General features: G+C 45.2%; 1 protein-coding gene across 2 annotated transcripts in view; it reads right to left on the reverse strand.

Moving 5' to 3' along the window:
- Positions 1-18,838, reverse strand: part of DNAJC6 (DnaJ heat shock protein family (Hsp40) member C6) — a 190,949-nt gene that overhangs the window by 168,435 nt on the left and 3,676 nt on the right. The gene's annotated exons all lie outside the window — the stretch shown is intronic.

The following is an 18,838-nucleotide window of genomic DNA, read 5'->3' on the forward strand; positions in this document are numbered from 1 at the left end:
AAGCCTCTGCCAGACTTCCTGCACCTACTACCGGCCTGCGGTCCTTGCCACTGGGCTCAACTCCTACCTCCGGCCAGCAGTCCTCTGACTCAGGTGAGCCTGTAGGATTGTTACAATGTTGCAGGATCCACACCAAAATCAAACCCAAAGACCTGATTGCACCCAGACTGAAGGGAGAGGAAGGTGTCTGACTTATTTTACAGAGGAGACAGATCCTTTTAGGACTCCCAGGGATTCTTTTGCCACAGGTTTGCTTATGCACTTTTGGCCCAGCTGGCTGCCATTTGCCCTCATAGGAAGCACATGCTTAGGGAGGGAATGCATGCTGCTGGTCTTAGCCAAAATTGCTGATACCACTAATTAGCATATTGTGCACAGTGGTTTGGTAAGCTCAGAGGTGGCCTCAGCATGCTCTGGCTTACCTTGGAGCAGTCCTGGCTTGCAGGCTCTGCAGGGCAGGATGGTGCATAATCCAACATGGTCAGCTTCCAGCAAATCCAACACATGTTCCTTGAAAGCTTTCCTGCCCCTGCTCCGGCCCCACCCCCAACTGCCCCATCAGTAGTATGGGTGGACACATACCTGCTGATAGTGTGCTCTGTCCTCCCTGCTGAAGAAGGTGTCTGGCCCGGTAAGATTAAGCTTAAGATTAATGCATGTTCCAGGTTCCAAAAAACGGCACCTTGGCGAAACCGGAAGGGATGTCACTCTCTGCACCCAATCAGGATGTACCTGCAAGTGACGCAACCAGAAGTGTGGTGTACCACATGTAGCACCCTCTTATGTTAGGTGCTAGGAAAAAGCATATATTGGCCCTGTCTGCTTATCAGGGGGGCCTGATCTGTTAGCTGTTCTGTCACATGCTTCCAGGTGTGGCCTGTTGAGTCTGGGGAGTCTCCCCACTGTATCCAATGAGGGACCTTGTTGGACAGTGGAGGAAACCTAGCCAATAGCACACCAGGGTTTATGACTGTCCCAGTGGGCGGGGATTGCCGCAGTGCACACTGGGATTGGAAATAAATCTGGAGGGAGCATGTCATGTAACATAGTGTCTTTTGGCGGAAGCATCAGTCCCAGGAGGAGGTGGACGGCTGTCTCTCTTCCTGTTGAAGTGTGAAGGTGGTCCGGGCAGTCGGCCTAGGGACGGGGGTTGAGCTGGGCTGACTGAGTGGAGCTGCTGGGCAGAGATCTTCTGCAAAAACAGTGTCTTGAGTACTTAAGATCTGCCCAGGGGTCTGAGAGGGGACCACTCCAGAGAGGTCAAGTGGGATCCAGGTGCCAGCTAACCAGGAGTGTACAGTAAAGGGGGGGGGCCAAGTATTAAAGCCCTGAAGTTTGGGGATTAAAGGGGGGTGCCAGGAAGGGCCCTGAAGTGTTCAGCCGTACCTGTGAAGAGAGGTAAACACAGCAGACCGTTGCTCTCTCAGCTATCAACAGAGAGCCCCTCCGTTCCTGCTATTTACGAACACAAGCCCATCCCCCCACAGTTAGAAAGCACCCCCTAGGCCTAGGCTCACATTTAACTCTTTGATCGTCCCTGGGTTAACCCCTTCCCTGCCAGTGACATTATTACAATAACAGTGCATATTTTTAGCACTGATTACTGTAGTAATGTCACTGGTCCCCCCAAAAGTGTCACAAATGTCAGTTAGGGGTCCGATCTGTCCGCCGCAATGTCGCAGTCCCGCTAAAAATCGCAGATCGCCGCCATTACTAGTAAATAAATAAATAAATAAATATGACATAAATCTTTCGCCTAGTTTTTCAATGCGATAACTTTTGCGCAAACCAATAAAAATACGCTTATTGGGATTTTTTTTTACCAAAAATATGTAGCAGAATACAAATTGGCCTAAAATGATAAAACATTTTGATTCTTACATTTTTTGGGGGGGGGGGAATGTTAAATAGCCTTTGACAATGTCCTTGTGATGACGAAACACGCCAGGAACGCCTGCACATTGACACGCCCATCTCGGCCATCTTGTATTTCGTGTTTTTTCATATCTACTGAAATGTGAGTTGCCAATCCATTTATTTTATTAAATAAAGCGTTCTACTATGCCATTGGAGTCTTCCTTTGTTTTTGGAGGTAATATGGCGCATTAAGCTGATAATCTTTAAGAGGTCTGGAGACGCCACCCACTTACGTGTACATGGTTGCTACCGATGTTTGATGAATTGTCCATGCCTTGGGATACCATATTGGGATACCATCTGGATACATGTCCGTTTTGACTATGCGTAATTGATGGTCAAAACGTTCCGGTAAGCAGACATCCTCATTTGTGCACGTGGTGACCCTATTTCTTTACACTGATCTTGGAGTTGGACTCTCCGGTTCTCTGCTTTTTTTGAGCTCATCAATCATCCAATTTGGTGACATCTAAGGACAGACCTTGATTGGACTTTTCTTTATACAGATTGTTTGATTTTTATTGGCCCTGTAACTTTTTTTATTTCTACTTTTTTTATTTCTTAATGTTAAATAGCAGAAAGTAAAAAATATTGTTTTTTTTTTTTTTTTTTTTTCAAAATTGTCAATTTTTTTTGTTTATAGCACAAAAAATAAAAATTGAAGAGGTGATCAAATACCACCAAAAAGCTCTATTTGTGGGGAAAAAAATGACATCAATTTTATTTGGGTACAGCGTCGCACGACCGCACAATTGTCAGTTAAAGTAATGCAGTGCAGAATCGCTGGTCATTAACTGGTTGCCGACCGCCGCAAGTACATATACTCCGGCGGTCAGCCCCGGCCAGGCAAAGTGACGTATATATACGTCACCAGCCTGTCACTGGCTTGTGAGCTAATAGCGGGCGAATCTTTCCCTTTGTTAGTAAACGTGATAACTTTTGCGCAAACCAATCAAAATACGCTTTTTGCGATTTTTTTTTTTTTTTTTTTTTTTTTTTTTTTTTTTTTTTTTTTTTTTTTTTTTTTTTTTTTTTTTTACCAAACATATGTAGCATAAAACAAATTGGCCAAAAATGTTAAAAAATTTAGATTTTTACATCTTTTTTTTGGGAAATTTCATATAAAAAAAATGTGAAAAATATTGTTATTTTTGCAAAATTGACACTCTTTTTTTGTTTATAGCGCATGATCAAAAAATCGCACAGGTGATCAAATACCACCAAAAGAAAGCTCTGTTTGTGGGAAAAAAAGGACGTCAAATTCGTTTAGGTACAGCGTCGCACGACCACGTAATTGTCCATTAAAGTCACGCAGTAAAAAAATCGCAAAAAAAACCCTGGTCAGGAAGGGGGTAAAATCTTCCGGGGCTTAAGTGGTTAAGGGGGAAAACCTTCCGGTCCAGAAGTGGTTAATACTAAAAATGCATACATAATTGTATGAATTTTTTAATATTTGTTACATAATAAATTATATGATTTTATATACAATGTTTTTCACTTTTTGTTTGGCCTAAACAGTCCAAAATCTTTTTTCCCCCGCTTCCAAATATATACAATATGGATGATGGCCATGAGTGCTACAATAATAATGTTATGTTATTCAGGCCTAAAATGACATGTGCAAAAAAAACACAAAAAGGGCTCTGGCAGTGAAAGGGTTCATTTACCATTCTGGGGTGGGTATACCTTTAATGTCAATTTATTTAGTTTGATATTTTAGTTCCTTTTTTTTATATATATATAAAACTTACATCTCATGAGCAACACACATCCTCCGTACGTATGAAATTTACTAACGATCCATAATTACAGGTTAATTACTATTCAGTAGGAAATCATCTGTTCGCATTGACATTAGATTATGGTTGGAATTACATTATGGCCATCTATTGCTCTAATAATAATATCTGAATATTTCCTGTTAAAGGGCCATTTTCAAGGAAAATTGCATTAAAAAAAAAAAAGCCCCGTTACAATACCCCGTACTAAGATGATATAGATATATTTAGAATATTGCACATTGTGGTTTAATCAGTTTTTTGCGCTTAGAATTTTTGTGTTCTAAATGATGTTAACTTGCTGCAGCTGCAGGAAGTAAAGATTTAAAAGGTATATTTAATTGATGTAATTAATAATTTATGGTTTAAATACAGCTTCTTCTTCAAAGCAGAACTCCAGCCAGCTATGAATAATAATAATAAAAAAATATATATATGACTAGCCCACTAAAAGATAAAATAAAAAAACAGCTTTTGCTGCAGTAGTTACTTTTAAACTACAACTGTCCATTGCAGTGCTTCTATTCCACCACTAGATGCCCTCAGTCTTCCAAGGTGAATGACGGTTAACATCATTCAACCCACTTCTTTTGATCCCAGGCTGTCATGGGCCCGCCCCCCAGCCTGTGACTGGACAGTGAAGGAGAAGCAGCAGAGTGATGAGCTCATCTCTCTGTCACTCTACTCTCTCCTCCTTTCAGCATGCTCCTTGTTGGTACATGAACTGGTTGGCTCCTTGTGCAGCTTGTTCCTCTTCCATTTTGCTGTATATGGAATGCAGGATGCTGTCCATTCAGGTACTTGCACTGCTTTCATTTAACCAGTTGCGGACTGCCCACCGTACATGTATTGCGGCACGGCGGCTTCTCTGCGCCAGATCACGTATCTAGTATGGACCCACTCCCACTGTGATTATACACAGCAGGAGCCCAGCAGCGGGTACTGCAGACTTGATGTCCGCTGACACCTGGTGATTACACAGGACGCAGGCAGAACGACAATCTGCCTAGGTGAACAAGGCAGGACAGATTGCCATTCTGTCAGAGGGGAAGGCATTAATCCTGTGTCCAGTGGTGGCTGGTGCTCCATGGGCCGGGGGGGGGGGGCGGCTGACGGGCCACACCATTCCCCCCCAGACCACAACAGCTCGCACACCATTCCACCTCCCCCGCCCCCCTCGTCGCCGGCTCACTCACCCTGGACTGACGTGGACGGCAGGCAGCGGGGGCTTCCCCTGCGTCTCCTCCCTCCTCCTTGGCCAATGGCATGGCCTCTCCTTTCAGCGGGTACTGCAGACTTGATGTCCGCTGGCACCTGCTGATTACACAGGACCCGCTTGACTAGCTGGGAGGAGACCTGATTGGCTGGGAGGAGAATCAGTGTGATAATAGCGAATATTCATTCGCTATTGTCACACAACTGGGGGGGCTCAGGGCGCAGTGCTCTGCGCCCCGAGCCCACCCTTTTATGAAGCTTATTAGAGCCTCTGGCTCTAATCACATGCTTAAAAAAAAAACAATTGGAATCCATGTGTCCGGCGCCCCGCATGTAGATAAGGGGGCCGGACGCATGGATGGGGGGCGGCACCCCTGGGCCCCAATGGGCGGGCCGCCACTGCCTGTGTCTTTGCTAAGCAGGAACACAAATCTTTCCCTTCCCCTAGTCAAAGCACCTCCCCCACACTAAGTAAGTACAACCTAGGCACACAGTTAACCCTTTGATCACCCCTGATGTTAACCCCCTTCCCAGCCAGTGTCATTAATACAGTGACAGTGCATATTTTTTAGGACCGATCACTGTAGTAGCGTCACTGATCTCCAAAAAAGTGTCAGGTGTCTGATTTGTCTGCCGCAATATGGCAGTCCTGCTATAAGTCACTGATCGCCGGCATTACTAGTAAAAAATAAATAAATAAAGAATAAATAAAAACATCCCATAGTTTGTAGACGCAAAAACTTTTACTCAAACCAATCAAAATACACTTATTGGCATTTTTTTTACCAAAAATATGTAGCAGAATACATATTGGCCTAAATTTATGAAGAACTTTGATTTTTTACAATTTTTATTGGATATGTTTAGTAGCAGAAAAAAAAAAAGAAAAAAAAAAAAAAAAAAAAAAAATATATATATATATATATATATATATATATATATATATATATATATATATATATATATATATATATATATATATATATATATACATACATACATACATACACAGTGGGTACGGAAAGAATTCAGACCCCCTTAAATTTTTCACTCTTTGTTATATTGCAGCCATTTGCTAAAATCATTTAAGTTCATTCTTCTTCCTCATGAATGTACACATAGCACCCCATACTGACAGAAAAACACAGAATTGTTGACATTGTTGCAGATTTATTAAAAAAGAAAAACTGAAATATCACATGGTCCTAAGTATTCAGACCCTTTGCTCAGTATTTAGTAGAAGCCCCCTTTTGATCTAATACAGCCAGGAGTCTTTTTGGGAAAGATGCAACAAGTCTTTCACACCTGGATTTGGGGATCCTCTGCCATTCCTCCTTGCAGATCCTCTCCAGTTCTGTCAGGTTGGATGGTAAACGTTGGTGGACAGCCATTTTTAGGTCTCTCCAGAGATGCTCAATTGGGTTTAAGTCAGGGCTCTGGCTGGGCCATTCAAGAACAGTCACGGAGTTGTTGTGAAGCCACTCCTTCGTTATTTTAGCTGTGTGCTTAGGGTCATTGTCTTGTTGGAAGGTAAACCTTCGGCCCAGTCTGAGGTCCAGAGCACTCTGGAGAAGGTTTTTGTCCAGGATATCCCTGTACTTGGCCGCATTCATCTTTCCCTCGATTGCAACCAGTCGTCCTGTCCCTGCAGCTGAAAAACACCCCCACAGCATGATGCTGCCACCACCATGCTTCACTGTTGGGACTGTATTGGACAGGTGATGAGCAGTGCCTGGTTTTCTCCACACATACCGCTTAGAATTAAGGCCAAAAAGTTCTATTTTGGTCTCATCAGACCAGAGAATCTTATTTCTCACCATCTTGGAGTCCTTCGGGTGTTTTTTAGCAAACTCCATGCGGGCTTTCATGTGTCTTACACTGAGGAGAGGCTTCCGTCGGGCCACTCTGCCATAAAGCCCCGACTGGTGGAGGGCTGCAGTGATGGTTGACTTTCTACAACTTTCTCCCATCTCCTGACTGCATCTCTGGAGCTCAGCCACAGTGATCTTTGGGTTCTTCTTTACCTCTCTCACCAAGGCTCTTCTCCCCCGATAGCTCAGTTTGGCCGGACGGCCAGCTCTAGGAAGGGTTCTGGTCGTCCCAAACGTCTTCCATTTGAGGATTATGGAGGCCACTGTGCTCTTAGGAACCTTAAGTGCAGCAGAAATCTTTTTGTAACCTTGGCCAGATCTGTGCCTTGCCACAATTCTGTCTCTGAGCTCTTCAGGCAGTTCCTTTGACCTCATGATTCTCATTTGCTCTGACATGCATTGTGATCTGGAAGGTCTTATATAGACAGGTGTGTGGCTTTCCTAATCAAGTCCAATCAGTATAATCAAACACAGCTGGACTCAAATGAAGGTGTAGAACCATCTCAAGGATGATCAGAAGAAATGGAAAGCACCTGAGTTAAATATATGAGTGTCACAGCAAAGGGTCTGAATACTTAGGACCATGTGATATTTCAGTTTTTCTTTTTTAATAAATCTGCAACAATGTCAACAATTCTGTGTTTTTCTGTCAGTATGGGGTGCTATGTGTACATTCATGAGGAAGAAGAATGAACTTAAATGATTTTAGCAAATGGCTGCAATATAACAAAGAGTGAAAAATTTAAGGGGGTCTGAATACTTTCCGTACCCACTGTGTATATATATATATATATATATATATATATATATATATATATATATATATATATATATATATATATATATATATATATATATATATATATAATATAATATAATTTTTTTTTAATTGTCTGTTTATGTTTTTTGTTTATAGCGCAAGCAATAAAAACTGTCGAGGTGATCAAGCTCTATTTGTGGGAAAAAAGGACAAAAATGTTATTTGGGTACAGCGTTGCATGACCGCGCAAGTGTCAGCTAAAGTAATGCAGTGCAGTATAGCAAAAAAATGGCCTGGTCAGGGAGGGTAGCTGTGGCCGTCGGATTCCTGCGGCAAAAAAATCTGCAAATTCTTGCTGCTGCAATTACCGGGTCATGTGATCTGGGATGACGCAGTCAGCGGCGTCCAGGCTCAGACATCTGTCTCTAACCGCAGCTTATCTGTCTGTGTGCGGCTACATGCAAACAGCCGCTGTCTGCCCGCAATTTTAGTTTAAATGGGATGAGCGGCCGCTACTGGTCACATGACCTGGTCATTCCAGCAGCAAGAATCTGTTGAATCTTGTCACAGGAAACCGGCGGCCGCACCTACCCAGCTGTGTAAAATAAGCCTGATGGGTTATTGATTACATAGCATTGATTTGTGTCCTTTATTTGTGCCTAAAGTTAGGGCTCTTTCACACGGGCGTTCCGTATGTCAGTATATCATCCCATCCATTTGCGGGTGATATACGGACATAATGCATGTCAATGGGATTGCGGATGTCAGCGGATGACCATCCGCTGACATCCGATTTTCGTCCTTTCAGTTCTGTTCCGTTTTTTGGAACGGAACAGAACCCCATTTTTTCTTCCATTTAAAAAAAGGAACGGACGCAAAATCGGATGTCAGCGGTGTCATCCGCTGACATCCGCAATCCCATAGACTTACATTATGTCCGCATATCATCCGCAAACAAACAAGTGTCATCCGTGTCCGTGAAAAAAAAAAGTGCCGCAAAAAACTGAGCGGCCGTGTGAAAGAGCCCTTAGGCTTTAGCCTTGGTTCACATTTGTGTGCGCTGGAGCGTGCGAGTTTCCAGCCCATTCCCCCTTTAATTTCAATGGGCTGCCCTATGCGCAAGAAACATGGAAATGCGGAATTGTACCCGACTCTTCCAAAAATGCGCAGCACCACTAAGTTTGGCACAGATGCAAATGCGCAGGTTTGTAGGTGCATGGGGTATCATTAACCACTTGAAGACCAGGCTTTACCTGGCACTTTTTGTTTACAAGTTTAAACAAGTATTTTTTGCTAGAACATTTTTTATAGCCCTAAACACACACACACACATATATATATATATCAGAGGCGTAACTAGAACCTTCAGGGCCCCGATGCAAGAAACCATGAAGGGCCCCCCAGTCCCCTGGCCGGGGCCCTTCCCTTCAAGCCCGGGGCTCTTCCCACTAATCCTGGGGCTCTTTACTCTCGTTGCATGGCCTTTTATTATGGTCCCGCAGCAGGATCCTTTCACAAGTTCTGCAGTGGGCCCCCTTCCTGCAATCTTGGGGCCTCCCCACAGTGGTGCAATGCCAGGGCCCGGTCGCAAGTGTGACCTTTGAGATCCTGGAAGTTCACCCACTGGTTTGCTACCGGGCCCCCTGGAGCATGGGGCCCGGTAGCAGTTGCAACCCCTGCAACCCCTGTAGTTACGCCCCTGATATATATATATAATGTGTTTGTGTGTTTAGGGTTAGAAGTAATTATCTAGCAAATATATATATATATAGATTAGGGATCCCAGTAAAGCACTTTGCAAACGGCAACGTATATATACATATTGTGGTCGGCAGTTGGGCCACTTGTGCGACTTGTCCTGCGACTTGGGACTGCATGAGACTGTCAAGCAGACCAGAGAGAACGGTCGTATAGCCGAGGCGGCTCCCAGCTTGTCAGGAAGGCATCCGGAGGCTACCCAGCAAACGGTTTACAGCGTTTCATAAGTGCATGTATGCACCATAAAATGTGAGTGTACAATCTTTTATTCTACATAAAATAAAGTTTTAAAAGGATATAAGCACTATTCGGAGCTATTTTTTCTACATGACATCGCCCCCTCTGGAGAGTTGGAGGTATATGTAGGAAGGTGCTGCCAGCGAACGATCAGGGTCTGAATGGGAGTGAGGAGAAGTCTCCATTGACTACGTTTTGGGGCTTATATATCTCTTATCTAAGGTGAGCGCCCAATCACAAGGGGGTGCACGGAGTGAGAAGGCTTTGTGACATATCGGTCACACACACACCGGTTGGGATCACATCCACACACTTGGTGGATTGAGCACAAACAGTGGATAATCTACAAGCACTTGGCACTTTTTATGCACTAAGGACTGTTAATTCTAATATTTTTAAGCACTTTATGGACTATATTTGATATTGATCACATCTATATATTTTCTGCATGAGAGGATATAGTAAGCACATATTGTAGGATTTAAGGAAAATCGCTATATCAGTATCGGATCAACACATAGCACTTTATAGTTTGATGTATTGTTTTATCATTAATGCCAATTAATTATTTAGCACTGAGCAGATATCATTAATTATTTTGGATTTTATAGAGTATGGTGTACACTATATCATCTGCACATTAATTAATTGGATTTTAGTTATACCATACACGGTACTATTTGGGATTGCCACTAATATCAATATACACATAGTGATGTTTAATCTTTGCGAAACACTATTTATTTAATTATTAAAAAAGGATAACCACTTGCCGACCGCCTGCCACAGTGCTGGCGTGGCTGCGCGAGTCATCGTACCCATACGTCGCTACTTGGGAGCGAGCTTCGGGGGGGGGGGGGTACGCACACGCGGCGATTCACAAGAGGGGAAGCTGATCTGAGGGGCCGGCGGCCACGATTGCCGCCGGGCACCCGCGATCACTTCTCGGGAAGACAGAATGGCGGTCTGCCGTTGTAAACACAGCAGACCGCTGTTCTGTCAGGTATAATCACAGAGCTCCTCTGATCCTCCTATTTAGGAACACAGATCCCTGTGTTGATACAATAAGCCCATCCCCCTCACAGTTAAAAAACACCCCCTAGGCTCTCATTTAACCCTTTGATCGCCCCTGGGTTAACCCCTTCCCTGCCAGTGTCATTAGTACAGTGACAGTGCATATTTTTAGCACTGATTACTGTAGTAATGTCACTGGTCCCCCCAAAAGTGTCAAAAATATCAGTTAGGGGTCCGATCTGTCCTCCGCAATGTCGCATTCCCGCTAAAAAATGGCTGATCGTCGCCATTACTATTAAAAACAATAAATAAAAATGACACAAATATTTCCTCTAGTTTGTAGATGCGATAACATTTGTGCAAACCAATCAAAATACACTTAGGGCTCTTTCACACTGTCCGCCTCTGTAGGCGGATCCGTGCTGCTCAGCGGGATCGATCCGCGATCCCCGCTGAGCCGGCGGATGACAGCTCGGTCTCCGCTTGCAGTGCGGAGAGGGAGGTGTCGCAGCCCCCGCTGCCCTCTATGGGGAATCGGATGAGAGCGGACCGCCTGTCCACTCTCATCCGATCCGATCCCCAGGACGGATGGAAAATAGGGTTTCCATCCGTCAGGATTTCACGGACAGGATCGGATGCGGATGGCAGCGGGTGTCAGCGGACATGTCACCATTGACATACGCTGCTCCATAGGGCTGAATGGAGGATCCGATCAGATCCGCCTAAAAAACTGACAGGCGGATCTGATCGGACCTCCCGTGTGAAAGAGCCCTTATTGAGATTTTTTTTACCAAAAATATGTAGCAGAATACAAATTGGCCTAAAAGGATGAAAAATTTTAAATGACTTTTGGGGAATTTTATATAGCAGAAAGTGAAAAATATTGTTTTTTTTTTTTTTTTTTCAGAATTGCTGCACTTTTTTTGTTTATAGCACAAAAAATAAAAATCGCACAGGTGATCAAATACCACCAAAAGAAAGCTCTATTTGTGGGGGGGGGGGGGGGAAGGACATCGATTTTATTTGGGTACAGCGCTACACAACCGTGCAATTGTCCGGTAAAATAACGCAGTGCCGAGTCGCAAAAAATGGGGGGTAAAATCTTCCGGTCCTTAAGTGGTTAAAAAAGAAAAGAAATGTTTAAAAAAACTGGATAAAAAATTATTTAACTTTATTTTTTTACATACTGTCACCAGCCAGTATCCCTGATCACCGCCACGCCAGTCATATGATGACGCTGTAATGCTGTATGTAAGGGAAAAAAAAAATTGAAAAAAATAAAAAAATTTAATTTCTTCATGTTCCAAAAAATTACAAAAAAATTACTACTTCAAAAAATACTCGCCATGCCTCTTACTAAATGACTCGGACCGTCTACTTTCCAAAAAAGGGGTAATTTGGGGGGGGGTATTTGTACTGTCCAGGCATTTTGGGGGCTCCAAAAATGAGGCGATGAGTACATCATAAGCGATTAATTTTCAAATATATACACCAAAGCTTGTAGAAGCTAAAACTTTCACACAAACCAATTAATTTACATTTATTGGGATTTTCATTTACCAAAAACATGTAGCAGAATACATTTTGGCCAGCGGATTGGCCGCAGGATCACTTTTATGGGCAGCGGGAGAAGGGAAAATGATCCGGTCCTTTCTCCTCCTAGGCAGGAAGTCGAGTGAGGGCAAACTGGCCCCCAATCCACTCTATGGCCTTGGAGAACCGGAGCGACGTCATACGTCGCTTCCTCCCAACGGCGGAGTTCCGGCCACATACAACTTTCTGAGAAAAAAATACCCCCCTAATCCTAAGCTATCCCTAATTACCCTAACACTAACCCCACCTTACAGGTCATTACAGTAAAGAAATAAAGAGAAATACTTACCTTTAAAATTGATTGTAGAGCGTGGCCATCTCCGTTGTGGGCATCAGAAGCCGCTGTGTCCTTCTTCCTGGAAGTGGCTACCCAGAATGCCGATCGCAATCTCGTGCATGCGCTGTAGATTGCGATCGGCATTCTGAATAGCGGCCGGCCGTTCCCGTTGCTTCCTGGGATTGATGACGCTCATCTCCCAGGACGCAATGCAAAGGAGGAAGTGACGTCGTGGGGCCGTGTCCGAAGAGGGAGGAAGTGGAAGGAAGGTAAGTATATTTGCATTAAAATCAAGGTACGTGAAAAGAAAAAAAAAATAGAATTGGATAATGTCATTTTCAGGTACTTTAAAGCAAGCGGACAAGCCAAAAATCATTTTGAGGGTGGAACTCCGCTTTAAAGTGCCCATTTTTTTTTCATGATGAAAAAAAAAATGACTTTTTTTTTTTGCTTTTTAGATGTGAGATCTGAGGTCTTTTGGACCGGAAGATTTACCCCCTTAATGACCAGGTCGTTTTTTGCGATTCGGCACTGCAGTACTTTAACCACTTCAATACAGGGCACTTTTCCCCCTTCCTGCCCTGGTCAGTTTATAGCTTTTAGCGCTGTTGCATTTTGAATGACAATTACGCGGTCATGCGACACTGTACCTAAACCAAATTTATGTCATTTTCCCCTCACAAATAGAGCTTTCTTTCGGTTGTATTTGATCAAGGTTTTTTCTTTTTTGCTAAACAAATAAAAAAAGACCGAAAAGTTTAAAAAAAAAAAGTTTTATTGTTTATGTTAGAAAATTTTTGTAAATAGATAAGTTTTTTTTTTTCCTGCACTGATGAGGAGTCACTGATGGGGTGGCACTGATATGCGGCACTGATAGGCAGCACTGATGGGCACTGATGGGCACTGATAGGTAGCACTGATATGCAGCATTGGGGGGCACTGATAGGTAGCACTGATATGCAGCATTGGTGGGCACTGATAGGCGGCACTGATGGGCACTGATAGGCGGCACTGATCTGCACTGATGGGCGGCACCGGTGGGCAATGATAGGCACTGGTGGGCAGCACTGATGGGGCCCTGAGCCCTGATTGCCATCCCTGGTGGCCATGGTGGGCATCCCTGGGGTCGTGGGTGGGCATCCCTGGTGGTTCTAGTGGCACCCGCCCCAAGGGTCTGCACTGGTAATCAATGCTCTGATTACCAGTGCAGACCCCCCCCCCCTGTCAGGAGAGCCACAGATCGGCTCTCCTCTACTCGTGCCTGTCAGGCAGAGGCGTACCTAGGGTCTCCAGCGCCCTTGGCGTGGAGCTGTATAGGCGCCCACCCCCCGAAAGAGAGAGGGGGTTTTACAGAGGGAGAGAGGGGGGTTTGGCAGAAAGAGAGAGGGGGTGACAGAGAGAGAGAAAGGGGGTGACAGAGAGGGAAGAGAGAGAAGAGAGAGAAAGACAGAGAGAGAGGGTGGTGACAGCGAGAGAGGGTGGTGACAGCGAGAGAGGGTGGTGACAGCGAGAGAGGGATGGTGACAGCGAGAGAGGGGGGGTGACAGAGAGAGAGGGGGGGTGACAGAGAGAGAGAGGGGGTGACAGAGAGAGAGAGAGGGGGTAGAGAGAGGGGGTGACAGATTGAGAGAGAGGGGGTGACAGAAAGTGAGAGGGGGTGACAGAGAGAGAAGGGGGGTGACAGAGAGAGAGAGAGGGGGGAGTGACAGAGAGAGGGGGTGACAGAGAGAGAGGGGGTAGAGAGAGGGGGTGACAGATTGAGAGAGAGGGGGTGACAGAGAGAGAAGGGGGGTGACAGAGAGAGAGAGAGGGGGTGACAGAGAGAGAGAAAGGGGGTGACAGAGAGAGAGAGAGGGGGATGGCAGAGAGAGAGAGGAGTGGCAGAGAGAGAGAGGGGTGACAGAGAGAGGGGGGGGTGACAGAGAGAGAAAGAGACGGGGTGACAGAGAGAAAAAGGGGGTGACAGGAAGAGAGGGGGGGTGACATAGAAAGAGAGAGGAGGGTGACAAATAGAGGGGGTGATGGAGAGAGGGGATGACAGAGAGAGAGAGAGAGGGAGGTGACAGGGAGAGAGAGGGGGTGACAGGGAGAGAGAGAGGGGGTGACAGAGAGAGAGAGAGGGGGGTGACACAGAGAGAGAGAGAGAGGGGGGTGATACAGAGAGAAGGGGTGACAGAGACAGAGGGGGTGACAGAGACAGAGAGGGCAGAGGGAGTGTGTGACAGAGAGAGAGGTGGTGACAGAGAGAGAGGGGTGACAGAGAGAGAGAGAGAGGGGGGTGACAGAGAGAGAGAGAGGGGGGGTGACAGAGAGAGAGAGAGAGGGGGGTGACAGAGAGAGAGAGCGAGGGGGGTGACAGAGAGAGAGAGAGAGAGAGGGGGGTGATAGAGAGAGAGAGGGGGTGACAGAGAGAGAGGGTGGTGCCGGTTCCTCTGACAGCTCAGTGCAGTCCCCATCCCCAGCCTGCCGCCGAGCTGGAGACGATTGATGATGTCACGGTCATGTGACTGTTGACCGCCCATATGTGTGGGCGAACAGAGCTCCGGAGAGCCTGCACTGCTGTCTGGAGTGGACACAGGATTGGAGCTGCATGCTGCCTGGGGGCGCCGGGGGTGCAGGCTGAGTGGAGGGCTGCCAATTTTTTTGCGCCCCCCCCCCCTGGCCTGCGCCCCTGGCGGGCGCCAATCTGTCCAACCCCTTGGTACACCCCTGCTGTCAGGCATGAACTGAGGAAAGCCGATCAACGGCACTTCCTATTTACTATGTGACCAGCTGTGATTGGACACAGCTGGTCACATGGTAAAGAGCCTACGTCAGGAGGCTCTTTACCGGGATCGGAGATGCGGTGTGTCAGACTCATATGATGTCCAGTCAGGATAATGCAACCACTTTCCCGCCGTCTTTTGCCTATAGGGCGGCCGGGAAGTGGTTAACTGACAATTGCGCAGTTGTGCGACATTGTACCCAAATAGAATTTGTCCTTTTTTTCCCACAAACAGAGCGTTCTTTTGGTGGTATTTGATCACCTCTGCGATTTTTATTTTTTGTGCTATAAACAAAAAAGAGCGACAATTCTGATAAAAAAAAAAAAAACTATATTTTTTACTTTCTGCTATATAACATTCCCAGAATTTTTTTTTAAAAAAATCAATTTTTTTCATCATTTTAGGCAAATTTGTATTCTGCTACATATTTTTAGTAAAGAAAATCCCAATAAGTGTATATTGATTTATGTAATTTTTATTTATTTTTTTACTAGTAATGACGGCGATCTGCGATTTGCGATTTTTAGCGGAACTGCGACATTGCGGAGGACAGATCGGACACCTAACTGACACTTTTGGGGGGACCAGTGACATTACTACAGTAATCGGTGCTAAAAATATGCACTGTTACTGTAATAATGACACTGCCAGGGAAGGGGTTCAGGGGCCCTCAAAGAGTTAAGTGTGAGCCTAGGTGGTGCTTTCTAACTGTGGGGGGGGGGGGGGTGAGCTTGTGAAATCAACACAAAGACCTGTGTTCCTAAATAAGAGGAACACAGGAGCTCTGTATTGATTCCTGAGAGAACAACGGTCTGCTGTATTTACTGTTCAAGGGGAGCGATCGCGGCCGCTGGCCCCATGTATCGGCTTTCCTGTTGGTGAGTGAGCGCGTAAGCGGGCCCCCCAGGATCGCTCCCGTGGACTGCTGTACAGGTCTGGTCGGCAAGAGGTTAAAGAGGACCTGTCCTGCTTATTTCTACTACAAAGGATGTTTACATTCCTTGTAATAGGAATAAAAGTGATCGAAATGTTTTTAATTATGGGACAGTGTAAATTAAAAAAAAAATAAAAAGGTAAAATAAATAAGAAAAAAAAATTTAAAGCGCCCCGTCCCTGTTAGCTCGCGCGCAGAAGCGAGCGCATACGCAAGTTGCGCCCACATACGTAAACGATGTTCAAACCACAGATGTGAGGCATTGCCGCGATCGTTAGAGTAAGAGAAATAATTTGAGCCCTGGACCTCCTCTGTAACGCTAAGCTGTTTACCTGTAGAAATTTTTAAAGCATCACCTATGGAGATTTTTAAGTACCAATGTTTGCCGCTATTTTACGAGCGTGCACAATTTTGAAGCATAACATGTTGGGTATCTATTTACTCGGCGTAACATTATCTTTCTTATTATAGAAACAAATTGGGCTAAATTTACTGTTTTCTTATTTTTTTTAATTTAACCACTTTACCACCGGAGGATTTTGCTGTCTTACGTCTGGGCCACTTTTTGCGATTCGGCACTGTGCGACTTTAACTGACAATTGCGCGGTCGTGCGATGCCGTACCCAAACGAAATTTACGTCCTTTTTTCCCACAAACAGAGCTTTCTTTTGGTGGTATTTGATCACCTGTGCGATTTTTACTTTTTGCACTATAAACAAAAAAAGAGCGTAAATTTTAAAAAAAATAACAATATTTTTCACATTTTATATGAAATTCCCCCCCAAAAAAATGTAAAAATCTAAATTTTTTAAAATTTTTGGCCAATTTATTTTCTGCTACCTATGTTTGGTAAAAAAAATCACAATAAGCGTATTTTGATTGGTTTGCGCAAAAGTTATTGCGTTTACTAACTAAGGGAAAGATTTCTGTCATTTTTGGTGGTTTTTTTTAACGAGTAATGGCGGCGATCTGCGATTTTTTTTTTTTTTTTTTTTGCGGGACTGCGACATTGCGGCGGACAGATCGGACCCTTGACTGACATTTTTGACACTTTTGGGGGTACCAGTGACATTACTACAGTAATCAGTGCTATAAATATGCACTGTTACTATAAAAATGACACTGGCAGGGAAGGGGTTAATTTTATTGGAGAGGGAGGGGTTAATGTATGCCTGGTGCTTACTGACGTGTGTGGGGGGAGGTGACTGAGTGACACAGGGACAGATCGCATGTTCAGCAATCTGTCACTGTTTGTCACTTAGGAGATCCGCCCGCTTTGTTTACACAAGCGGGCGGATCTCCAGACTCGATTCCCCGACGATCGGGGAAGAGCGGCGGCGATCGCCGCTGCTCCTCCCCTGGCCTGACTCCCGCTGTGACTGAACACAGCGGGAACGAGCCTCTGGCGGCGCGCGAGCGCCGCCCAGAAGGGGAGGAGTCCAGCGACGTAGGTCTACGTCGCTAGACGGAATCGAGCCACTTTGCCGCAGTACAGTCCCAGTGACTGGTCGGCAAGTGGTTAAAAAAGTGTTTTTTTCAAAAAAAAAAAAAACATTGCATTTGTAAGACTGCAGCGCAAATACAGTGTGACCTAAAGTATTGCAACGATCTCCAGTATATTCTCTAGGGTCTCTGCTAAACAAAAATATATATATATAATGTTTGGGGGTTCAAAGTAATTTTCTAGCAAAAAAAATACTGATTTTAACCTGTAAACAAAAAGTGTCAGAAATAGGCCTGGTCCTTAAGTGGTTAAATGCAAGCAGTGTAAGTACCAGAACTTGATTTGGTATCTGCCTCTTGCAACCATTGTGGAGAAGAGCTCAGACTGGTAGAGAGAAGGGCTGCACTAGGAGCCAATCAGGTGTGTTGCAGTGTCCATTGGCTAGCAAGGAGCATGCTGATAAGAGGAGAGAGCAGAGTGACAGAGAGATGTGCCCAATAGGCTTCTTCTTCTACTTCACTGTCTAGTCACAGCTTGGGGGTGTGGAGGAGACCTGTAAGTGTTACTAAACGGCAGCAGAGAAAAATCAGGTCTCCTCCCCTGGCAGACGGGACAGTGCTGGGTGGCAGAACTTTGTAAATATCGGGACTGGATGGACAGAAATGCAAATCCTTTGGCAGGTATAACAGCTGTCATATATATATATATATATATATATATATCTCATCTGTGTATTTTGCGGGTTGTCGCCTATTTACTGCGGTAGTGTGGCTCTCCCAGGCAAACCGACGTAGGTCTACGTCGGTCGCGCGCCTGCCGCTAGGGGGCGAGTGCGTGTCGCGGGCAGCGCGCTCCCGCCCCCCGCTCATCAGCGGGGAAGCCGATGCAGCGGGCAGGCGGCTCCGATTGCCGCCTGACACCCGCGATCGCTCCCTGCTGAGAGAGAAGAACGGTCAGCTGTTGTAAACACAACTGACCGTTCTTCTCCCTGGAATGATCATAGAGCTCCTGTGATCCTTCTATATAGGATCACAGGTCTCTATGGTCATTCCATAAGCCCCTCCCCCCACAGTTAGAATCACTCCCCTAGGCTCACATTTAACCCCTTGATCACCCACTGTTAACCCCTTCCCTGACAGTGTCATTATTACAATAACAGCGCATATTTTTAGCACTGATTACTGTAGTGATGTCACTGGTCCCCCCAAAAGTGTCAAAATTCTCAGTTAGGGATCCGATCTGTCCATCGCAATGTCGCAGTCCCGCAAAAAATCG

The sequence above is a fragment of the Pelophylax lessonae genome, assembly GCF_965119305.1.
Source record: "Pelophylax lessonae genome assembly, chromosome: 8".
NCBI lineage: Eukaryota > Metazoa > Chordata > Amphibia > Anura > Ranidae > Pelophylax > Pelophylax lessonae.